Below are 26,019 nucleotides of genomic sequence, written 5' to 3'. Positions count from 1 at the left end.
CCTTTTAAAAATCCAGCATCCAGATTAAAAAGTTGTTTTGTCTAACAGCATTTCTGTTACAATGCTCTTTCAAATTTCACTATGCAAGAGAATTTAGAAATACAATAATAATACAAACCATATCATGTATTTAAAACATGAAACAAAACTTCAGATGACATCAGTTGTATTTCCAAATTATCATATATAAAAATCATTGATCTTACTACCTTTGGCATTTTAAAACCACTTTAGAGTTATCCAGTATGGAACAATTAAATTAAATTAAAGAAATAATAATAATGTAGTGCTTAGCAAATGCCAATCACTACGTCAAGTACTTTACAATCGTTATATTGTCACAACAACCCTAGGAGGTAGGTATCATTATTATTTTTCTCTTTACAGAGCAGGAAACTGAGGCAAACAGAGATAATATAACTTGCTTAGGATTATACAGCTAATAAATTTCTGCAACTCAAATGCAATTCAAGTTTCCCTAGTTTTTGTAGCATTTTTTTTCAAAACCTGTATCTGGAGATGGAGAGGGTCTCTACATGGGCAAAGAAGGGTTAACAAGAGGTGGCTATAAGGTGCAAAGTGTTGAAATGTTTTTTTTTCTTTACTCTGGAATTACTTCCAAACTAGCTGCCTTTCTTCCTTGCCCTAGAACAATGAGGTTATTAATCTTGCCATTTATTTATAAAATTTATGAAATTTAATCCTTGTTTTTCCTTAAAATAAATTCTACACAGTGGTATCCCAAAACTTACCAAGATATTTCAGAAGGGAATGAGTTCTTGGAATTATCCAGTCTCAAGAGTTTTCCCCAGCAATCTTAAAATGATTAATCTCCAAACTTCCAAAATCTACCAACTTATTTTTAGCAGTTCTACAACTCTGATTAATTGACTTTATTTTTGTAATTTCAGCTTGGCAAATGTTGAAATGAGAGGAAAAATGTGTTTTCCAGGGTTTTTTTTTCCTTTCCTTTTCTCTTTTCTTATAACCTAATCTCCTGCAGAAAACCTAAAGTGAGAGTTAGGCCTACTTAACGGGATAATTGCTTCAAGTATGAAAGTTCATTAATCTTTCCCAGTGTTCTAAATTTTTTAGCTACAGCCCTTAGAAATTTTTATAGCTGGCTGCATTTCAAATCTTTGAAGGTAATAGAATCTATAAACAGCACAAACATGACACGGACATTTTACATTTTACAAAGACACAAATACAGACAAAATGACAAGAGAGATACAGACACAAACAATTCTAACAAACTATGTAGCTACAGTCCATAGCCAGTTTTACAGAGCCACACAGTTACAGAGTCATGCAGTTTAAGAAACAACAGAGGCACCCAGTTATAATTTTACAGAGGCATGCAGTTTAAAAACACAGAGGTATGCAGAGGAACCAATTAACAAAGGTGTGCAGTTTAAGAAAGGATATCCTTACCAGAGTGATCCTGAGATGAAATCAGGTCACCAGAGTTTTCCCCTGGAGTTTTCCTTGCAAAGAATGGCAAGTTCTATTAAGGCAGAAGCTCAGAGACTGGAGTACATAGAAAGGCATAGAACTCACCAGACAAGAAAGTCTGGACTCCAAAGAAATAAATCTCCAGTGCTACCTAATCCTTTCCCTCTGGTACCAGAGAGTCCAATGGCCCAGTTCTGTGTCCAATCCCACTTCTGACACCAATTAATGTCACAGACCAAATGAGCCTCCAACCTGTGGATGGCCAGAGCCAAGCAGAACAGATCATAGACAGGAGAGTCAGGAAGCCAACAGAAGGTTAATTTCAAAGTGAGGGAAACAGCTTGCAAGTGAGGTCCTCCTTCCTAAGCAGGATTGTTGGTGGGAAGCTTGGGGGATTGTTGTTATGCTACACTCAGGGCACAGCTTGCTTGCCAAGCCTTAGCTCTTGAAAAGAGGGTCTCTCCTAATAGTATCTTAACATTGGGATCAGCATGAGCCATGCCTCACATTCTGGGTTAAACAATATCTAGCCACATAAAGGTAGTTCAAATACTAATAATAAATAAAAGAGTATTTTCCTCACAATTATGTTCCCTCTTTAGACTGTAAGCTCCTTGAAAGCAGGAACTATCTTTTTTCTTCTTATTGTATACCCAGTGTTTAAGACAGTATCTAGTACATAGTAGGGCTTATTGAATTGAACTGAATTGAATTAAACCAAACTAAACCTGATATTGTGAGCCTCAATGAAGACATGGTTATATAATTGTTTCACTTATTGATATGGTCTTAAAAGTCTGAATGTTACTATATGCATAATTACTTAGCACATACTAATTGTGGGGAAAACTTCATTGTAATAACCTTTCATAACTTTATATTGTTTGTATCTTTGTAAAATGTAGGAAACTCTTTCTCTTGCATTGTGCTTGTGCTGTTTGTAGATTCTGTTACCTTGAAAGATTAAAATGCAGCCAGCCAGAAAAATTGTTAAGAGGCTACAGGACACTTTCTTCTGTCATTTCAGCTTTAGCCACTCTGGAATTACAGAAATAAAGTCAGGTAGTACAGAGAAATACAGATCAACAGACCTGGCTTCCCAACTGTCTGACATAAACGATACATACATTCTAAATCAACAGACATATCCAACTGTCTGACCATTACATACATAGTTACCAGAGAGAAAAGTACCAACTGGCTTTCAGAGTTCTCAAAACTGGGGGGCTGCTTAGTGGCCTCCCAGAGTCTTGTATAGCCAAACAAAACACTTCCAGTGGGTAAGCCCCAAAGCAGAACCTCACCCTCAGAGTATTTATACATTTTTTAAGAGCCTGAGGGCATCACAACCCTTGAGAACCAGTACCTCATTAATGAAGGTATGGCCCTTCCTACAAATCTTCCTAGGCTCATTAATGGGTGGGGAAGATCTTTTTTAATCACATTATTTAATCAGAGGCACTTGATTATACTAAAACAAAAAAAAAATGCATTATCAATACACTTTCACATCTCAGGTCAGGTTCCTAAAGCAAGGTATTGAAAAAATGCTGAAAAGAATGTAAGGGAACTTGAATTACATTCTAGTTGCAGAAGGGTATTAGCTGTGTAATGTTAAGCAAGTCTCCATTTGCCCCAATTTCTTGCTCTGTAAAGAGAAAAATAATAATGATCCTCATCTCCCAGGGTTGTTGGGAGAATCAAAATAATATAATGATTGTAAAGTACTTAATACAATGATTGGCAAATGGCAAACACTATATTATATTATTATCATTTCTTTAACTGAATGTAAATGTTCCATGCTGGATAACTCTAAAATGAGTTTAAAATGCCAAAGCTAATAAGACTGATGATTTTTTTTATATAGGAAAATTTAGAAATGCATTCAGCTAGATTGATGTCATCTGACTGGTAATAAGTTTTGTTTCATGTTTAAATACATGGTGTTTTATTATTGTATTTCTAAATTCTTTTGTATTGAGAAATTTGAGAACCCATTGTAGCAGAAATGCTATTAGACAAAACAACTTTTTTTAATCTGGATGCTATTACATATGAATTCCTGACACTGGAAATGTCAACCAGACAAAACCCACCCCTCAAAATGCAGAGGAGTCCAAGCTGAGTTAAAAGTAGAAAAGTTTTATTAGGAGGAAAATCAAGACACCAGTGCCAAGGCACCCCAATACAAAGCACAAAAGAGTCCATGGCCCAGGAGAGTCAAGGGAGATTTATGGTTGAAAACCACAAAGGAGAGGGTTGAGGGAGAGATGGGGAAAGAATGAACAGACTGAATACAAACAGAAAATTTTGTATGCAGAGACAATGGGAAGCCACTGGAGTTTATTGAGCAGGGGAATGATATGATAGGGCCTGAACTTTAGGAAAATCTCTTTAGTAACTGAATAGAAGATGTATTGGAGTGGGGAGAGAGTTAAGAGAAGTAGATCTGCCAACAGGCTTTTGCAACAATTCAGGTATGAGGTGATAAGGGGCTATACTGGATGGTGGCATTGTCAGAGGAGAGAACAGGGTATAACTGAGGAGACGTTGCAAAAGTGAAATCAACAGACCTTTGAAACAGATTGGATATGAGAGATGGGAAATAGTGAGGGATCCAGGATGACTCCTAGGTTGTGAGCCTGAATAAGTGGGAAAATGGTGTTGCCCTCTACAGAAAGAGGGAAGGTAGAAGTTGGGAGAAGTAAGTAAGAAGTAAGGGAAAAGATAATGAGTTCCATTTTGGACATGATGAGTTTAAGATGTCTACTGGCCATCCATTTCAATGTGTCTGAAATGTGTCTTAAAATCCAGTGAGACTGGAGGCCAAAAAAGGGAAACAACTTCCTAAGAATTCAAATAATACAAAAGTAGACCGGACAAAAGTAGTAATGGGTTCCCCTAAACTGAAGATGGTTAAGTAGAGGTTGAATTACCAATTGTCAGATTTATTACAGAAGACTTGGTTTTTTTTCAAGAATAGGTTGGCTGAGATGAACTCTAAGTTTCATTCCGACACTGAGATTCTGTGAACATATTGGTTTATACTTACCAACTTTCTACCAAACTCCGGCTCAGATGCTTCATCATGGCATGCAAATGACCCTGGATGATTGAAAGCTTTGCCACCAGAAGGTCAACTTAGGGAAGTCTTAGTCTAACCTGGAATGAAGTTGAACATGGCTCTGGCAACCAACTGGGTTCATGCATCTGAGGATCAGCCCAGGTAAATTCAGAGAACTTCCTCCCCAAAAGCCAGCCACCAACTAATATTTTTTTCAGGCACAGCACTTCATGAAGACTGTCTACTAAAGTGTGGAAAAGCTGTGATGTATCTGCATGCACAGACAGAACATCCGCATTAGTGAAATCACAGATCCTCCAAGCAAGAAGTAAACCCATTAACAAGTAGAATCTTACTGGTAAAATTGTTTTATTACACTTCTTTTCCCTGAAGACTGATATAAAAAGTAATCACTTACACAAACTCAACTGGAATAATTCAAGTGGCTATAGCAAAAGACAAGGGAGACAAATCTGCGACAAATTCAAATTCAAATGATCCCTCAAATATAGAACAGAAAATTTCTAAGCCCAAATTGCTAAGTACGATTTAAAGAGAAGCAATTTCTAAGCTGCAAATACAGTTGATGTTGTTAATTGAAACAGGTAAAACCAAATCTCTTGCAGCTTTAGCTAGTCATTAACTAACTTAAAATATTTGTGTTTCCCTTAGGCAATTCCCATGTTAATTTGATACTCAGCACTTGATTAAATTTACTTTACACTTAAATACAGACTTTTAATTTTACTCTAGATACTTTCTGTGCCTATACGGGAATGCGACAGGCATTGCTATTGCCACTTCAGAATAATTTTTCATTCATTTGAGATTTCTGACTCTGCATTGTCACACAGTTATCACAACCGTTTGGAGGAGGCAGGGTTGAGAACTCCAGGGGAAGGCAAACAGATATACTCGGTATAATGTAAAACTCTTTAAGTACCACCAGTTATTACTGATTCAGTCCAAGACCACATTTAGTAGAAGAGGTAGCTTTGGTATACCTGTCTAAAATTATTAATTATATCACTCTTTTCCAACTATTAAAGAATATCAAGATGTTCTTGTGACATTTGTCTGGTATGATGGTATTAAATGTAACCCCTGAGCGTATCTGTGACAATATGGAGTGGTGAGTAAATGCATGAGAGAAATGAAACAATTGTGTGAGCCGGAAAGAAAGATGAAGAATGAGCAGTTGCCTGCCTGTGGAAGGTGGGTGTAGTGTATCAGGGAGCAAAAGTGAACTCTGAAGTCAATTCCATGCTCTCAACGAGTGACCTAAAGATGTCCACATGCAGACCCTCAAAGCCAATTCTGCATTCACAGGGAGTTGTGGGGGGTTGGGGAGTGTAGATTAGAATCAAAGAAGAAGCAGGGAGTACCTGCCTATGTAACTTTCCAAAGATGTTGGGGCCCTGGGCTCTAGCACTGATAAAATGATATCTCAGAGTAGGGATGATAGACCCTGGTGGAAATGAGGTATTTGAATGATACGTCACTTTACATGTCTAGAACTCAGTTACCTCATATGCAAAATTAAAGTGCTGGCCGAAATGATCTCAAGGTCCATTCCAGCTCCGAATCTATGAATCTATGACTAGATAACAACTCAATTCCTGGTTCTTCTATTAAATGTGATGTTAGATTGAATAAGTAATAGCTGGTGGCACTTAGAGTTTTACATTATACCAAGTGTTTTATATGCAATTTTTGATCCTCATTATAATCCTTCTAGGTAGGTAATGTCAGGGTTTTTTACCCCTATTTTACACATGGGGAAATTGAGGGACTGCTATATGGGCATAACAATCTTCCTCAAAGGATACAGTTAGCTTGTCACTCATCTACACAAGAATCTACAGTGACACCTTTTGGGGAAGGTCTCAGTAAACTCTTCACTCTAAGCATTGAAGGATTTATCCAATCTAATCTGTTGTTCAGTTACTTTTTTAGTCCCGTCTGACTCTTTGTGACCCCATTTTTCTTGGCAAAGATACTAGAATGGTATGCCATTTCCTTCTCCAGTTCATTTTACAGATGAGGAAACTGAGGTGAACCGGGTTAAGTGACTTGCCCAGGGTCACACGACTCGTAAAGGTCTGAAACCTGATTTTAACTCTGGAAGATGAGTCCTGCAGACTTCTGGCCCAGCACTCTATCTACTGCACCATATATCTGCTCTCCAATCTAATCTATTGTTTCATTAAAACTAGAAGTTCTGAATTGCCTGTTCTAGCCAAGTCAATCATACTGTTGAAGAGAGAGATATGGGTTCAAAATGTGAATGAATTCACTTAGACCTCCTCTGTAGTCACCAGGAGCTTTATTGACACAAAAGCAGCAGACCTGAGATTTAGCAAGGAGCTAAACAAAGGCAGTGATATGGGAAAAGGATGAAAGTTATGTAGGATTATTTTGGGGTTTCCTTATGCGGTTGGAGATCTAGGGCTAAATCTTACAAGATAAAGACGCATGAAGAGAACTATGAATGATGCAAGATAAGGGAGATAAGGAAATCCCATTCCCAGGATGAGGGGTGGGGACAAGGAATTTTATGGTCCAGGATAAGGGAAAGTTTTGAGGTAAGGGAAGACTTTAGGGCACCTTCAGGTTAGAAAATAAACCAGAGGTTTCACAAAATCAATCCTTAATATTATTTTTAACTCTTAGGTCACCGTTTGTATCCACATTATTACCTGTTAATTCTTGCCTCAATATTTTTGTACATGCCCTTCTATCCACCTTGATCTCTCTCATATCCATCAAAATCCTTTTCTTTCAAAAAGTTATATTAAATATTTCTGGACTAGAAATGCAGAATGAAACATCACCAATGCATTTATTTGCTTTGTACAATTTGGGTCCCAAGAGAAAACATCTATGATTGGGAAGGAAGGGTACTAAGAGAGGGTAAGGAAGGTGATTACAAGAATTGGTGTTACAAGAATTTTCAGGGTCCTTGCTAACCATTGCACAAAGAAGCCAGCATAGGCTACAGCCAGTCAGGTAGACACTCCAGTTTATCCACTTGAGTGCAATAAGGATATTGTAAAGTCTTTTTCATAATAAAAATATGGAAAACAGTGAATTTTCTAGATAAAATTTCTTTTCAATAAGGTCTCTCTTTTCTTAGATATCTGAGTTTCAGGTATCTAGGATCTGTGGGTCTCCCCCCACTTCTTTCTTTGTGATAGTGCTGCCAAGTGTAGCTGAAACTTGGAAGTTCCCTTTCATTTGTTGTACTGTTGCCATATTAACAGTATCAGCTCCTGCTTCTCCCCTCCCCTCTTTTCTTTAGCCACATCAGCAGTTAAGTTAGATATTAGATGAGGTAACTGTGTTGGGATAGGGTCAAATTTCCCAGCGTTTACCTAGTTTTTCACGCTTAGATTGTAAGCCTGTCTCCCAGACAATGGAGAGATGGGATAGTGTGGAGGTGGGATTCTCTGCGTTCTGGTAAAAAATTGTGCTTCAGTTTCTGTAAGTTGCCTCCTTCCATCAGATTCCCCCAACCTGGTGGAAGGACGCCTCTTTCTAGAAAATTGTAATAAATCTTTTTTTTTCTGTTCTTATTGAGAAGGCTCTCCATTTATTTAAAATTTTGGGTAAGGGTCTTTTTATCCCATTCACACTCAAGATGTGACGCACCCCATCCATCGGTAACGGATATGCATGTTTCACAATTCCACTGATGACATATACATACATACATACACACACACACACACACATATATATATTATATATGTATATATGCATATATATATATACACACACACACATATACATGCATACACACACTTTGGGTAACATAAAGAAGGTTCTGTATGCAGGCTTAGAAAAAAAGCAGTTTGAGTAAGTTCTGGTAGGGCTTGAAGAAAGGAAAAGACACATTTTTAAGAGAAAAAAAAAAAAGAATGCTGAAATTATTACAAAGGATTTTAGCATAGGCACTTACACCAGACCAAAGAAAACTATCTTCTTTATCAGTCAGTTTGTTAATTAGAGTCTGTTAAGCTCCTAAGGCATGCATGCCTTCTTAGATCAAAAATGACTGATTTCTTGTTCTAAGAGTTTTCTTTTGTAACTAGAAAGTGATTAGGGGAAGGGAAGTACTGAAAGGTACATTTCATACTTTCAGTGTCACACAGAAAAAGAAAGAAATATAATAACAGCAAACATAGCATAAAAATGGAGTGTCATGTTCTCCCAAAAACTACTTTTGATGATAGATATAATTTTTTTCAAAAAATAGAAAATATCACCCATAAAGCATTTTTAAAAAATACACAGCAAGGAATAGGCAGAAGTTTAGAAGGGGACACAGACAAGCAGGACGGTTCTATTGCTATCATGGTGAATTTAATTTAAGAGTTTAAATTAATCTTATATATAATATATTTATTTAATTTATAATATAATTTATAAATTTATAATTTTATGTTCATATTTATCACATTTTTATATTTATATAGTATGTCTATGTTTAAACCTATAAAATTATAACAAATTAAAATTTAAAAAAATTTTTAACTGTACACAAGTTCAGTTTCATACAAAATTCTCTGCTCATTAAAATGTTAATGTTTAAGTTAATAATTCTGAAAAAGTTTAATTTTAAAGAAAAATGCAAAACTTTCTGCTTTCCTACATATATATTACAAGTGGGGTTTTTTCTTTAAAATTTTTAAAACATTTTTAACAAAAAGCAGGGTAAGCAGTATCCTTCTGACTCTATGTGACCTAGTGGAGATAGACCCCTGGCATTCACTTAGGGACCGTCTGAGAAAGTTAAAGGAGGAAGTAACGAAGACTGCATAATGCTCTGAAACGCAGATGCCCACTGTGATACCTTCTTCCAAAATAACTAGCAGAGGAACTGAAGAGTTGGGTTCTACTGATTGAATAAAATGAGGAGCTAAAGTCTGGGTAAAACAGAAAGCCAGATGATGTTCCAAAGGTTGAAGAAATTACAGTACATGGGAAAGATAATACTGTAACTGTCATTTATTCAGAAGATGATTACCAAACTGTACCCTGTCTACCACAAATGAGGCTATGATAGTGGGTTCATGGACTCCAGAAGCGCCACTGACCCTACCTGCCTTGCTTCTGGTTACTGTCTCCTTGTTTCTTTTTGGCTTTCTGTCTATTAAACTTGTTTGCTAGATTTATTTCCTGCAGCCTTAGTACCCTCCACCTGCAGATACCTGATAGCTTAAGCCAGGTATCACCCCTGTACATGACTGGATGTCACCATGTCACCCATGGATCTGGCATCCACTAAGCTCTGGATGCCAGCTAAAGAATTAATCTTGAATGGGACCTCTTAGGGCAGTGACAGCTCTACATCCAATTTCAGCAGGAAGGAGCTGTAGAAGAAGAGATCTTCGCCCCTTTCCCCAAGATTTTAAGCCCCATTTGTTCAAGGGGGAATGATGGGGTGATTGTGCTCAAGTCCCACCTAAGATGTTGGTCTATGTGCTTATTTTTGTGTGAGCTCTGTTGTATTGTTTAAAGTTCTATCGACACCAGCTGCCCCATTGACCTATGTAATGATTAAGAAAGGTCTTGGGGCCAAATGTATTGTTAATGTATTTTTGCTTATTGAAGATCTTTCCCACCCATTAATAGGCCCAGGTGATCTGCTTAAATCACAAGGAAGCTTAAGTCATGTGTGGTGGGAGGAGCTTGCTGAACAGGTGGAACAGGAAGGGTAGAGCAGAGCTGGAAGGAAGTTGGTGAGAGAAGTTAGAGCAGAAGAGAGAAGACACGGGCAGGGTACAGCTAGCGTTGTGAATGTTTGGTTGTGGGAAGGCCCCTGGGGGCAGAGGGAGCATCAGGGAGAAGGCTTGGAAATGGTGTCCCCTGCAATGCTAATATGTATTAACTTCTTGGTTACTCTGATGGATTTGACTGTCTGGTGTTGGGATTTGGCTTTCTGATGTCTGAATATATGTTTTTCTTCTGCCTTCTATATGGAGAGTCTGTTATACTTTGCAATTCAGAACTACACTGGCATATTTATAGTCCTCATTGGTGCTATGAATATTGCCTTGGCGATACATACCAAAAGACTTAATATTAACTTGAGACACTGATTGATTTCTGTGGGCTGCCCTTAGCTGGACATGGTGGTTCACAGCTTGAACATATGTTAAAAAACAAATTTAACAATGTTAAACATGAGTTACTAGAATAGATAGTAGATAAAGTAGATAGATGGTGGCCTGGAGTGAGGAAGACCTATCTTTTTGAAATAAATTTATTTCAGTTTTCAACATTTACTCTTACAAGATTCTGAATTCCCAATTCTTTTCTCCCTCCCTCCCCTCCCCTCTCCCTTCACCAAGACTGCAAGCACTCTGATATAGGTTATGCGCATATAATCATATTAAATATATTTCTACATTAGTCATTTGTAGAAGAATCAGAACAAAAGGGAAAAAAAACACAAGAAAGAAAAAGAGAGAAAAGAGTATGCTTCGATCTGTATTTCTGAATGCAGAGTTTTCTCTTAGCATTTTCCATCATGGGTATCTTGGAATTGTCTTAGATCATTGTATTGCTGGGAAGAGTTAAGTCTATCAAAGTTGATCATCACACAATGTTGCTATTTCTGTGTACAATGTTCTGGTTCTGCTCCATTCACTCAGCATCAAGCCTGCTAAGAAATGGAACAAGGTAAAACAATTCCTCAAAGGATCAGGAAACCAAAAATCAAAATAAACTGATACAAAAACTGTAGCACCAGACTTCAACTGGAAAAGCGGGCTTGTATTTTGTTAAAACAGTGGTCTAGGTGGACATATGCTTAATGGATGCCCAAGAAAGATGAAATGGAGAACTGGTTCAGCAGAAGCTGATGTCCACCAAACCAATGTCAAAAAAATGGGTCAGGTGAAATACAGTACTCCAAAAAATTAATCTGTGCCTCCCAGGCAACCATATCTGGAACTTTTCCATTTGGACTCAGAGAAAAATAAGGATTGAATATGTGGCATGCCCTGCTATATTGGATAATGGATTTCAAGTAGCAATGGTGTTTCAGCCATTTTATGAAAGCTATTTATAAATATATCTATACATGTATATGTATATGTATACACACATGTGTGTATGTCTATCTATTCATAACTGTATCTGTTATCTACCTTTAAACCCTATACGAGCACTATGGGAGTTGCCATTTGTCTACATAACTTGGTATATCCAGATCCAACAAATATCTCTATTGTGTTAGAACTGATCAGGACAAATATTACTTTCTTTTCGAAGTATTACAGATGTGGACCTCAGTGTATGACATCCATACCTCCTGGGCAGAAGTACAAGTACATGGAAGCCAAAGTGACCTTATCCAGGGCCTGAAAGATGTTATCTCCTGATCCCAAGGCATTCTCCCTCTTTTCTCCACAGTTCAGTGTCTGACTTCCAGTCTTCTTCATTTTAATTTTGACACTTAAAGTTCTGGGAATTTAATCGAAAAGATGTCCCCTTAAATACTGCTGATTCTCTGTGAATTAAGGCCATTTAAATGAATTTTGATGAGGGCAATTTGTGTGAACTTTAGGAGTTAAAAATTAGAGGGCGTAATCAGTTTCTCCTCCCAGTTTCAGTTTCTATATTAAATGGCAAAGGCCTCTTTTAATCAGTGATTGACAAGGTAAACCAGAATCTTTACTAAGGAAGTGAGAAGTCGCGAACACAGTCTCAAAGCTTGTGTCCACATGAAATTTATTAAAGGATATTGATGACTGCAAATGAGAGGGTCCTCTGAGTCTGCCCAGATATTGGAGAGGTGATATGGCAGCCCCCAAAATGGCTATGTTTTTGTATGGGAAAAGATTCTGCTCTGATGTGTTGGGGCTGCTACGTCACTTCTGAGCAGCTTGAAGGTGGTGATTGGTAGAGAAAGAAAATGTTACCTATTCCCTCAATTCCAATTCTATGCTTTGGGATCTTTGAGCATTATAAGTGATTAAGGAGGTTGAGAGGCATAGGACCGGATTGCCCTGCCCCCAGTTATTCATGGCAGGACACAAGGTGGGTTGTGAAAGATGTTGGTCTATAATCCCAAGTGCTTTGGGGCCCTTTGGGGCCATGTGGACCTCTGAGAACACTTATCTCTGAAATTATAACTAGAAGTCAGTGGGAAACCTTCTAAGTCAGTTATAGAGGTAAAAGCAAAGAAAAGTGAAAAGTACTTAAGGCTACATAGGTATGCAGAAAAGTAACTAATTTATAGAAAACAGGACTTCTCAGAGAGTCTTGTTTCTAAATGAGTTAATCTTTGCCAGGAGGGTGGTCTTAGGTTGTTCTCTCAAATGACAGACCAAAGCCCTTCTGATGAAGATGCTTATGGCTTTCCACCTCAGATTCTACATTTGGGATGCTAACTCAGATTTCAATAGGGGAGGAGGAAACAAATTTCCAGTATACAAAGATATGAGGGAGGCCATATAATAATCAGTTATTAATATAGCTCTGTGTAATTGTTTATATGTGTGTACATATTCTCTAGCAAGCATTATCCATTTATTGACATTCCTTACCGGAAGGATGACTCTTGGTACAAAATTCTGAGTAAATCTATCCTTGCAGAGAAGCCACAAACCAGACACTATGAAAATTAATCAAGATAGTCATAGCAGAACAGGTTCTAAAACATCTTTTTTATCGAACTTCAACGTCTATAACCTATACCCTTCCTTTCAATTCAGCCACACACTGGGATGGTCATATCTTTAATCTAAGATCACCCCACCCCCATTCCTAGTGTGTATAACTGAGGAATCCCTGAATTCAACCATTGCCTTCTATCACTGCATTTTCCCTGTGTTTCAGCCATTCTATCCGTCTCTGCTTCCCAATACCATCACCTTTGTTCTGGCTTCACTTTTCTCCCTTCAAAACCTTGACCCATTCTTTGACCCTTCCCATCTTTTATTATTCTCTGCCTATGAGTCTCTCACCCCATCATGCTATTACTACTCATCCCGTTCCAAACCCTAATCCTATATTAATCCCACCATATGCTTCCTCCAATCCTGTTTCCATGCTGTAGGATGCCAATGGAAGAAGTCACACAACTCTGCTGATCAGGACCTCAATAATTTGTTATCGCTGTTCAACAAGATACATTCACTGCTGCAAACCAATCCTAATCCTCTTTTCTGAGGAAATATCTATCCACAATCCCTATAGGAGGTATTGCAACCCTCCTGTTTTCAATCCACCCCCTTACCATCTATCACCTCCCTGGGTCTCTCTCAGCAGAATATTTTCCCCATAATTCATGGAAAAAATAAAAGCCATCTGTTTCAACTCCTTGTCATCCAGTATTTCACACTTCAAATCACCTCAATTTCATTCCCCATCCATCTCTCCTTTATCTCATTTCAGGGGCTTAAGTAGCCCATACCTTGTCGGGGGGTGGGGGGCCTGCACGCTTGCTACTTTAATCATCCCCTCCCCCTCCTTGATTTTCAAACTGTTCTTAATTACTGGTTACTTTTATGCCACCTATAAACATGCCCATATTTCCCCCACTCTTAAAATAAAACAAAACAAAACCTTCAGTTGGCTATACCCTCCTCACTCTCTCCTCTCTTTCATGACCAAACGCCTAGAAAAAAAAATCTAAACTTATTGCCCACAATTTCTTATTTCCTATTTCTCTCTCAACCCCTTTGCAATCTGGCTTCCGTTTCCACTACTCTGCTGAAATCATTCTCTCTGAAGACACCAGTGATCTCTTTGTTGCAAAATCCAATGGCTTTTTTTTTAGTTCTTGTCCTTCTTGATTGACCTCTGCAATGACAACCTTTGCTTCCTAATTCCTTGTCCCTGGGTTTTCATGACACTGTCTTATCATATGCCTTCTGACCTGCCTGACTAATCCTTCTGAGAATCCTTTTCAGGATCATCATTTATGTCCCACCTCCCCACCCCCCCATTCAGGGACGTACCGAAGACTGTCATGAATGTTCTCCTCCACTCTGTGCTCTCTCTGTCTCTCTCTTTGTTTCTCTCCATCTCTTTCTGTCTGTAGGTCTGTCTGTCTGTCTCTTTCTCTCTCTCTGTTTCTCTGTCTGTCTCTCTGTCTCTTTCTATCAGTTTGTCTGTCCATGTCTCTCTCCCTCTCTCCCTCCCTCCTTCTCTCTCTCTCTCCCTCCCTCTCTCCCTCCCTCCCTCTCTCTCTCTCTCTCCCTCCCTCCCTCCCTCTCTCTCTCCCCCACCCCCCCATCTCCCAATGCATCAATAGGTTCCCATGGATTAAACCGTCAGTTTCACGCAGATTACAAAGAATCATATAGGAGCATAGAATGTTGAAGTTTCAAGGGACCTCAACAGCCATCTGGTCAAACACATACCACACAGGAATCCCTACCACAAGTCTTCTGAAAAATGGTCATTCAGTCGGTATGTGAATATCTCCAAATGAGAGGGGACCTCTATCACCTCTCCAGGAAGTCCATTTTTGGAAAACTCCAATTATCAGGAAGTTTTTCTGATATCAAGTCTAAAGTCTCCCATTTTTCAGCTTCTGCCTGTTTCTCCTGATTCTACCCTCAGAGAGCAAAGAAAACAAGTCTAATCCTGCTATCCCACAATAACCTTTCAAATACATGACAATACCTACCATTCCTGCCCCATCCCAAGTTTCTCCCGGGCAAACCATTAGCTTTCATCTGCTTTGATCGGACAAGCTTTTTTCCTTATTTAATTTATAAAATCATATATTTCTGTTTATTTTGTATTTATTTATTTAATCTGTTTATTTGCTTGTTTGTCTATTTAATCTGTTTTTACCTGAAAAGGGCTTGATGCCCTTCATTGTCCTGGCTGCCTTGCTCTGGGTGTTATCCAAGTAATCTGGGTCCTTATACTGTGCTAAAGAGCTGAGCGCATTATTCCAAATTTCTTCTAAACAGGGTTTTTATGTATATATACACATGCATATGTATTTATATGTATATCTGTGTGTGTATGTGTGTGTGTTGTGCATGTGTGTATGTGTATGTGTATATGTGCTTATACACATGTGTATGTGTATGTATGTGTATATGGAATATAGATAGCATCACCTTATTATTCCTGGGGACCTATATCTCTCTTAATGAGACAGGGTTTTTTGGCTGTCATATCACATTTAACTCATATTGAACTTGAAGTACATTCAAAAAGCCCAAATTTTTAGGCAAACATTTATTTAAATATCTAACCCCAGCTTACACTTATGAAGTTGACTTTATACATCCAAGTATACAAACTTTACATTTATCTGTATTGAATTTCAGGTTAAATTTAGTCCAATATTCTATCAAGTCTGTCAAAATCTTTTGACTACTGACACTATCATCTAATATGTTAACTATGAATGAACCCCAAAAAAGTGTCAGTCACTTAGTATATATCATGTGGTATGCTGATGACTAGGAGCACAAATAAATAGTTCTTAACCATAAGGAGATTACATTTGAATACAGAAATATAACACATATAAAGGACCTAGAGTTGAAAAGAGGGGGGTAACAAGAGCACCAGAAGAGGGAATCTGAATTCTGGTGAAAAAAGAAGAACAGATTCTTGGACACATGACTTGGTGATATTAGGGAAGTGGTATGATAGATAAGCCTAGGGCAGATCAAGATGAAGGAAAATTCATGTAGGAAAAAATAATTTGTTTATATTGTTCAGGGGAAAAAAATTGTTATTCTGTTTAAATCCAACACTATATGATTAAAGGTTGTCTACATCTAAAATGTCACCTGATTCCAATAGCTCCCTAGGAATACTGAGATAGCTACAAGGTATTTTGGGTTTCCCCAGGTCCTTGGTCTGCCTAAAGCATTCTTGTTTTAGGTTACCATACCCAAGACTTGCAATGGATCCACCCAAGCCTGTGCTTTGACTTCACCCAAACTTTATTGAATGCTTACAGTTACAGATATCTATCTTAATTTACCTTGACTTCAAGTTGTTCTCTTGGCAAGTTTGCTTTGTTTAGTGTTAGTGTTAGTGAGAGTTAAAGATCTTCCCCACCCATGAATAGGCCTCACATGGAGTTCATTAAGGGAAGCTTGATTAGGGGAGACTTGTTTTGTAGGAAGACCCATACCACTTGTTAATTTCTAATGAGGCACTGGTTCTCAAGGGTTGTGCTCTCCAGCTCTGAAAAGTGTATGTATACTCTGAGGTGAGGTTTTACTTTGGGCTTAGGTTTTGGAAGAAGGTTCATGTGCCAGATGAGACTCTGGGCAACTGTTAAGAAGCCGCCCTGGCTTTGAAAACCCAGATGTTGGTGCTTCTCTCTCTAGCAACTATGTATGTATGCAATGGTCAGACAGCTGGATCTGTGTGTTGATCTGTGATGTATGTATTGCTATGGTCAGACAGTTAGAAGCCCTGTCTGTTGGTCTTTATTTTTCTGCTTGTATTTTCACTGTTGGTCTATGTGATTAAAGGAGATTGTTTACCCCTCAAAACTTGCTATCCTTTTAGAAAAGCAGATCTAAGAACTTGTGCTAGCAGGCCACTCTGCATGTACCAGGGTGCTTGCTGCTACATTTAACTATGAATGAGTGGTTGTTTTATGTGCAGGCACCCTTATCTAAATCTTACATAGCATAAACCCTCACGAGCCTGGACAACAGTCACTCTTCCTTTCTGATTTGCTCTCTTCTACCAAATAACCTAATAAATTTCTTTCTAAAACTATTTCAGACCTTGGGGTCTCTTTTCAATAATGTGGCCCCAAGGTCCCTGGGGCAATGGTCCAAGTTCCAGTGGGAGAAGAAGGTTTGGAGATGACCTGAAGCTCTGCCTCCCTGCTGAGTATCATTTTCACCTTGATAAGCATGCTGTTGTTGTTGCTCTGGTTCTTGTTCTTGTTTTGGTGCTTTATTGTCTGACTCTCTATAACCCCATTTGGGGTTTTCTTGGCAAAAATATTGGAGTGATTTGCCATTTCCTTCTCCAGCTTATTTTACAGATGAGGAAACTGAGGCAAACAGGGTTAAGTGACTTGCCCAGAGTCACACAGCTGGTAAGTTTCTGTGTCAGATTTGAACTCAAGGTTTCCTGACTCCATACTTGGCACTCTATCCACTGCACCACCTAGTTGCCCAATAGGCATGCTACGCATGCCTTATACAAGTCATTGATAATTTTTTTAAAGCATAAAATCATTGAAACATTAACAACTTCTCTTCTAATCTGACTATATAGCCAATTCTGAATCCTTCCAATTTCATTATCCTCTCATCTACAGGTGTCAAACACACTGCCTGGACATTGACCCACAACAATCACCAATACTGCCCTAATCAAAACTTCAAGTTTAATTGGGAGAAAGTAGAAACAAGGTGACCAGTGAGAGAGAGCAATTTTGCCATAACTTCTTCATATCTTCCCCTACAATGAATGATAAAGAACACCAGACCAAATTCTGATTGGAAAAGCAATGAAAAAAATCATGAGTCATTTTTCTAGCCTGGGGAAGCTTAGGAAGTCAGAAAGGTCTACAAACACTAAGGTAGTGACTGGCCAGAAGTGGAATGCAGCAAGAAGAAGTAGCAGCAGTCTATGGAAGTAGCAGCAGCAACAGAGAATTACCCAAAGTCTAAGGACACCTGGGATAGAAAGAGATCATAAAGGACCCCTGTACTAGCACTGGTCACAGGAATGGGTACCATCTAGCAGCTCCATTGCTCCCTTACCCAGTTCTAGTTTACAATTCCCAGGTGGAGAGGAGAAATCACGTTCATGAGAAAGAAGGGACCCTACCTATATAAGGAACAAGTTTCAAAAATTCAGCTGACTCTTAATCCAAGAACAGAGAAGGTTAGAGATCTAATCTTTAGTTCCACACATAAGCCTACAATGGAGTAGACTAGAACAGAAGATGAAAACCAAGAGAGAATCAACAGTTTAGTTGCTCTGCACCTATAGAACCTCCTAGTGATCTATGACTGAGTCCAGCAGCAGTTTGCAAAAACTCAAACACACACAAGTCAAAAAATTCAATCTGGTTTGGCAATTTGCAAACTAGGAGAGAATAAGAAACAAACAGATCTGTCACCAGATCACACCATTTTGGGAACTTACAAGCCCCCTGATTGAGTTATTAAAGCAGTGGAAAGACATGAAAGACAAAATCTCAGGTCAGAAAGACTCCCCAGAGAGGAACAGAGGCCAACACTAATGTAAAGTCCAAAGTCACGAGCAAGCAAAAAAAGAACCTGACCATAAAAAGCTACTTTGGTGACAGGAAAACTCAAGACACAAACACAGAAGACAAATGACTTGAAAACTTCTACAAGTAAGACCTCAAAGAAAAATGTAGATTGGGCCCAATCCAAGCATTTATTAAGTATTTATGATGTGCTAGAATCAACAATAATTCCTTGCAGTCTTAAAAAGACTGGGGGAAAAAGGCAAAAAATTATTTTAAAATTCAATAAGAGCTGCAGAGGAAAAATAGGAAAAGAAATAAGAGCTATGCAAAAAAAAATTATGATAAAAGAATTAACAGCTTTGTAAATGTAATACAAAACCTTGCTGAAGAAAATAACTCCTTAAAAACTAAAATTGGCCGAGTGGAACCTAATGACTCCATGAGACATCAAGAAACAATAAAACCAAGTCAAAAGACCAAAAAATAAATAAAAGAAAATGTGAAATATCTCTGAAATACAACTGTCCTAGAAAATAGGAGAGATATTTAAAGAATCATTAGACTACCTGAAAAGCTATGATCAGAAAAAGAGCCTAGACAACATATTTCAAAAAATTATAAAGGAAGGACTGTCCAGATCCCTTAGAACCAGAGCATAAAGTAGAAATTGAAAGTATCTCCTTGTCACTTCCTGAAAGACATCCCAAAATGAAAACCTACAGGAACATTATAGCCAAAAGCCAGAACTCCCAGGTCTAGGAGAAAATATTATAAGCAGACAGAAAGAAATAATTCAAATATCACAGAGTCACAGCCAAGATCACACAAGATTTTAGCAGCTACCAATATAAAGGGGTAGAAATATTGGGATATGATATTCCAGCTAGGATTACAACCAAGAATAACCTACCCAGAAAAACTGAGCATAATCCCATGGAGGGGAGGGGAGAGAAATAGATATTTAATGAAATAGAGGACTTTCAAGCATTCCTCATAAAAAGACCAGGGCTGAACAGAAAAATCTGACATTCAACGTAAGACTCAAGAGAAGTATAAAAAGGTAAGCAAGAGTGAGAAATCATAAGGGCCTAAACAAATTTACACTTTATTCATCCCTATATGAGAAGAAGACATATGCAACCCCACAGAATTTTATCATTACTAGGACTGTTGGAGTCTATTTGACAGAGGCATGGGTGTGATTCCACATTGGAATGATCTCAAAAAAAATGGAAGGTTTAGAAAAAGGAACATTGGAAGAGGAAGAATGGGAGAAATTATCTCACATAAATGAGACATGAAATGAGTTTATACCATAAAGGAGGAGAAGGTGGGGTAAGAGAACAGGTAACATATGAATTTCACTCTCATTTGAACTGGTTTAAAGAGGGAAGAATATACCTACACACATTTGGGTATAGAAATTTATCTTACCCAAAAGAGAACTAGGAGGGGAAAAGGTTAAAAGAAAGGGGAGGAGTTGAAACATCAGATTAAGAAAAGCATTGGAGAGAAGCAAAACAGATCCTTGAGGAGGAGAGAGGGTAAAAAAAAGACATATAGGAGAACATATATATACATATAAGAAAAAAGAACTGAGATAAATACACATTTAGCAATCATAATTGCAAGTGTGAATGGGATGATTTCACCCAAAAAATAGAAGATAGCAGAATGGATTAGAATCCAGAATCCAACAATGTGTTATTTGCAAGAAATACACTTGAAACAGAAAGATATACACAAAGTTATGATAATGGACTGGAGTAGAATCTATTACGCTTCAGCTGAAAAGGCAGGGATAGCAATCATGATCTCAGATAAAGAAAAGCAAATACAAACAGAAGAGATATTCAGGGAAACTACATCTTGCTATAAGGTACCATAAACAATGAATTAATAGCAATACTGAATATATATGCAATAAATAATAGGGCACCTAAATTCTTGAAGGAAAAGTTTAATGAGTTATAGGAGAAAATAGGTAGTTAAACTATCATAGTAGGGGACTCAATTTATCCCCTCTCATATCAAGAGAAATCTAGCCATAAAAATGAATAAGAAAGAAGTTAAGAAGATGAATAGAATTTTGGAAAAGTCAGATATGATAGCCCTCTGGAGGATATTGAATGTGAATAGAAAAGAGTATAACTATATCTGACCTGGGTATGGCACTTTCACAAAAATAGACTATGTATTTGGGCATAAAAAGCTTGTAAACAATTGCAAAAAGGCAGAAATAGTAAATGTGTCTTTTTCTGACCATAATAAAAACTACATTCAATAAAGGGACTTAAAAGCATAGATTAAAATTAATTGAAAAAATAAGTGAATCAAAGAACAAATCATAAAAACAATCAATAATTTCATTAAAAATTATGACAATGAGGCAGCATACCAAAATTTGTGGGATGAAGACAAAACAATACTTAGTTTTTATATCTGTAAATGTTTAGATTAATAAAAGAGAGAAACAGCAGATCAGCAAATTGAACATGCAACAACAACCAAAGAAAAAGCTAGAATAACATCTAACAACCCCCAATTAAACATCAAAAAGTAAATCCTAAAAACAAAAGATAGATTAATAAAATTGCAAAAAATGAAAAAGTCAATTAACAACCAATGAAGATGAAACAAAAGCAATTATTAGGAGTTATTTTGTCTGACTACATGCCAATAAAACCTATAATCTAAATGAAACAGATGAATTTTTTTTTAAATATCAACTGCCCATATTAACAAAAGAAAAAAATAAATACTTAAATAACCCTACTTAGAAAAAGAAATTGAAGGAGTTATGCATGGATGAGCTCTCTAAGAAAAAATATACCTTAGAAAAATTTAATAAAAAAAATTAAAAATAAGTAAAACATAGACAGTGTTAATATATGGCTTTGTAAGTCAATACGTAGCCCACAGAGATCCTTCTGTATGGTTCAGTGGCCCTCACTTCTATGTGAGTTTGACATCACTGCTTTTGTCCATCTCTCCCCATCTTTTCCACATAAAATATGAGGTAACTTACCAAATGCTTTGCAAAAATTTATATAAAATATGCATTCCTCTAATCTATTAGCTTCTTAGTCCTGTCTTAGAAGAAATAAGATTAGTTTGGAATGATTTGTCTTTAATGAAGTCATGTTGCTTCTTTGTTACTTTGTCACTTTTTCACTTTCTTCGTTAGATGTTCACTAACAATCTCTTTAAAGATATGTTATTTTTCCAGCAATCAAAGTGAGGTTCTGTATCTTATGGTTTGTGGATTCTGTACCCTTCCTTTTTTTTTTTGAAAATCAGGACAATATTTGCTATTCTCTAGTCTTAAATAAGCAGATAGGTGGTGCAGTGAATAGAGCACCAGACTGAGGGTCAGGAAGATCTGAGTTCATATCTGACCTCAGATACTTACTAGCTGTGTAACCCTGGGTAAGTCATTTAAGCTTGTTGGCCTTAGTTTCCTCATCTGGAAAAGGAAGTGGCAAAACCCTCCAATATCTTTGCCAAGAAAACCCCAAATGAAGAACCAGACACACCTGAAGAATAACAACGAAGTCTTATATAATCTCTCCTGTTTTCCACTATTTTTTCAAATAATGCCAACAGTGACTTAGAAATCATATATTTAGTATCTAGGGATGTTATTCGGCTGGGTCTAGTAGTTTTAATTCATTAAGGGCAGATAAGTGCTCTCTCATTATCTCTGTACTTAATTTGGAATATCAATTCCCCTTTATCTACTTTTATTCCATCATTTCTAGTATAAAGGTCATTGTCCTTGAAAGATAAGCCAAAAGAAAAATTAAGAGCAGTTACTGTGGGGAAAATATTTTATAATTTATTATTTATTAACATTATTTGAACCTAGATTTATATGGCTAGATGTTATTTAACCCAGAATGTGAAGTTTTGGTTTGACTGACCAGAGATTAATGCATAGAATGCTTAAATCCCACCCAAATCTTGCTTTGGGTGTTTTAACTTTGAACAAACTTTGTTTAATGTTTATACTTACCTGGTGATGTATATCTCAGACAACATCTGGAAATCATCCTTTTTGGAAACTGCCTATGTAGAGGTCCCTCAATTTGTGCCCTTGTTTGAACTCTATATAATGTGAAACTTACAGTGAATTGAGAAGGGTGCTATAGCTTTATCCAGCTCTTTTGTCTGACAAACTCACAACATTCTAGAAATCGTTTGGGGTTTTGGAGCTTGCTCTTGACTGACACTGTGACTTCTCTGTTTTGTCATTTATTATCCTCCCATTCATCCCAAGCCCTGGTGCCATAGTCTCTTTGATCCTCCTTTTCCCCCAGTATAGCTTACTAAAAAATTTTTTTAAATTAAAAATCTTTTTTATTGATCTTAACTTCGCTTGTTCATTCTGAGCTTTAGCCCTCTTTAAACTGTTTTTACACAATCGTGATATAGTTATATTCCTTCTCTGTTATGTACCCTTATCCCCCTCTTCTGTACATATCTTTTTTTAAAATATATGTTGATTAGTGGATTCTCTGTAAATATACATTGGTTTTTCCCCCTCACTAGAATTGTTTCTCTTCTGGTCTTCAGAATTTCATTCTTAAGAGTTACCCATCCCTCCTGGTCTGACTTGTCCTGTAGATTTTTATTCCATAGGATCCTGTTAATCCTTTCTCTGAACCCTTCAAAATCTGCTTTCCTACAACCTAGGGTATATATGAGACTATGTCTGGATTTCCTATCCTTTTCTGGCAAAAGCCCTTAGAAGTAGGGGTCACTGTTCCTTCAAGGTTCTTACATTTCCGCCCCAATAGCCAATTCCTAGCTGTGTGCCAGAATCTCTTGTTCCAAACTTGAGATCTCTTTCCTAGATCCTTTGTCTATTTCCTTTCTATCTGTGCTCTTAAGAAAAGGAATGAAGGAAGGGAAGAAGGAAGGGAGGTAGGAAGGAAGGGAGGAAGAGAGGAAGGAAGGGAGGAAGAGAGGAAGGAAGGAAGGAAGAAAGGAAGGAAGGAAGGAAGGAAGGAAGGAAGGAAGGAAGGAAGGAAGGAAGGAAGGAAGGAAGAAAGGAAGGAAGGAAGGAAGGAAAGAAGGAAAGAAAGGGGAAGGAGGGAGGAAAGATATTAGGAGCTAGGTTGGTATTATTTTACATATTAAAAAACTGAAATTGTGTAGTTACTAGTGCCCAGGGATAGCCAAGACTCTTTTAGAGGGTTTGTAAGATCAAAAACTATTTTCATAATGATACTAAGATATTTTCATTTCTAATACAATAAGTATTGCTAGATATAACCCATGTAAACAAAAGTTCTTTGGGGAATTTTTCAATAATTTTTAAAGTGTAACCAAATTCTTTTTGAGACCAAAAAGTCTGAGAATCACTATATGTTCCAAAGACAAAATTACTTCTGTTTCTCCCTTCCATTGATCTTTACCCAAATACTTCCTCTTCTGATTCCTGGATTTACTCACATGAGTGTGTCTTCTCACTATGCATCTTACCCCCTCTTACATAGCCTATTTCTTTGCATAAGGTATACTCTTCCAGGGCCATATTCCAGTGGTAGGTTTCATTCCACCAAGTCTCAATTATACTTATGAACTTAAGCTTGCCTCCACTCACTTTTAGTACTTGTAGGATTTGCGCATAGATACTTGAGATAAGAGGTTTTACTCCTGGCCCAGTTCTTGGATTTTATCTCCTGTGAACTTCTGAGTGTTCCAACTGCTATTGCTGAGTATGTGCTTTGCCTTTTCCAACTGGATTCCTTAACTTTCAGGAAATAGAGTGTTTCTCTCGTTATTTTATATTTCTTATTCCTCTTCCTTCAAATGTTTAGTAGGCACTCAATAAATACTTGTTAATTAAATACCTAACTACAGTAGCTCCTCTTTCTGGTAGGGTCAAGACTGAAGAGAAAGGCATAGAAACCATAAATTCCAAAAAAGGTTTTCCACAAAAGAGATCAGAGGATGACAACTCTAGAGCGGAATGCCAGATCCAAGTCATAGATCTAGAGCTTGGAGTGACTTAAAAGACTGTCTAACCCAATTCCCTTATTTTCCAGAAAATGAAAGAACGGCCTAGAAAACTGAAGAGAATTGCCTAATCTCACAAAGGAAAGAAAGTAGCGGAGTCGCAGTGGAGATGCCAATTCCAAATCCAGCACCATTTCCCCTAGATCCCAAATAAAGTCACTGAACAATGCCTCTTTAAAACTATGCTCGTGCCACTTGGTCCATGACTCGAGCAATTGCCTATAGTATCAAATTCAAAGATGGCCTTTTCTTTATATTATAATATTATATTATAATAATGTATTATAAAATATAATAATATTTATAATTATAATAGTCACAGTGTTTTTTCTTAAGAATTACTAGACAATCTTCCCCACCCAGCCTTTATCATTTCCCACTAATCATTGGTTAACTGGCTTATTCTTAGCCCATTCCTTAAAAGTTAAAAGTACTTCCTCAGGAGTCTCAGTGGTATTTGTCTTTGGCAGGGCTTTCAAGTTCCTGAAGGAAACAAAATCCTTGAACATAAATTAAAAAACTGGAAGTTACCATTAGGTCACAGAGGTCTTCTCATGAACAAAAAGAAAAGTTGTCTTCAGTTCCAGAAAGGATAATGGAACACATCAAAGATGCAACTTCCTCCCACCTAGAAGAGCACAGGTAGGGCGTGATAACCAAGACGGCTTTGTCTAGGACCAAGTGAATTTCTTTCTAAGATGAAGCGACAGGTCTTATTGATGGAGATGCACCAGTGAGATTGCGAAGTATGCAAGCTTTGTAAACATCACCACACCACTCCCACCCCACATTCTGCCCCCACTGGTCTTCCAATGCTCTCATTGCTGCTTCATGTCTTTTCTGTCAGAGAGGAGATCAATCTGATAAATTCATTCAAACTATTGCAATGTGTCACACCTAGAAACATTTACATTTTTAAATGAGGCAGCGAGTAATGCTCCATCCAAAGATGTGAATGTCTAATACTTGAATTTCATCGAGTGTGACATCTAGAGGGGATATTTTTGGCTTGGGTTCTCGAGTAGTGAGGAAGGGAAACTTAATGGTTTCCCTCAAATCATGCTACAAATGTAATCAATAAACATAATACACAAGGACTTCTATAAAGTCTTTTATTCATTCCAACAAGGTACATGCTTATAAACTATGGTATTGAGTGGAAACTACGGCGCAAGTGTAACAAGAGATTGGTCCCCTCTCATCCAGAGCCAGTGTTAATATGAGAGCCAATGGCAAGCATTAACTGGAGACTGGCTAATGAGCCCAGTCCTTCCACATATATGCAGAG

General features: G+C 37.5%; 1 long non-coding RNA gene across 1 annotated transcript in view; it reads right to left on the bottom strand.

The window, feature by feature from the left end:
* Nucleotides 1-221: 221 nt before the first annotated feature.
* Nucleotides 222-26,019, bottom strand: part of LOC140507231 (uncharacterized) — a 57,799-nt gene continuing 32,001 nt past the window's right edge. The window contains exon 4 of the long non-coding RNA XR_011968252.1: nucleotides 222-2,493. This is a non-coding gene — a long non-coding RNA (uncharacterized lncRNA). The remainder of the gene's footprint in view (nucleotides 2,494-26,019) is intronic.

Source organism: Notamacropus eugenii, chromosome 5 (assembly GCF_028372415.1).
Source record: "Notamacropus eugenii isolate mMacEug1 chromosome 5, mMacEug1.pri_v2, whole genome shotgun sequence".
Classification (NCBI taxonomy): Eukaryota; Metazoa; Chordata; class Mammalia; order Diprotodontia; family Macropodidae; genus Notamacropus; species Notamacropus eugenii.
This window is presented reverse-complemented; position numbering and strand designations above follow the sequence as displayed.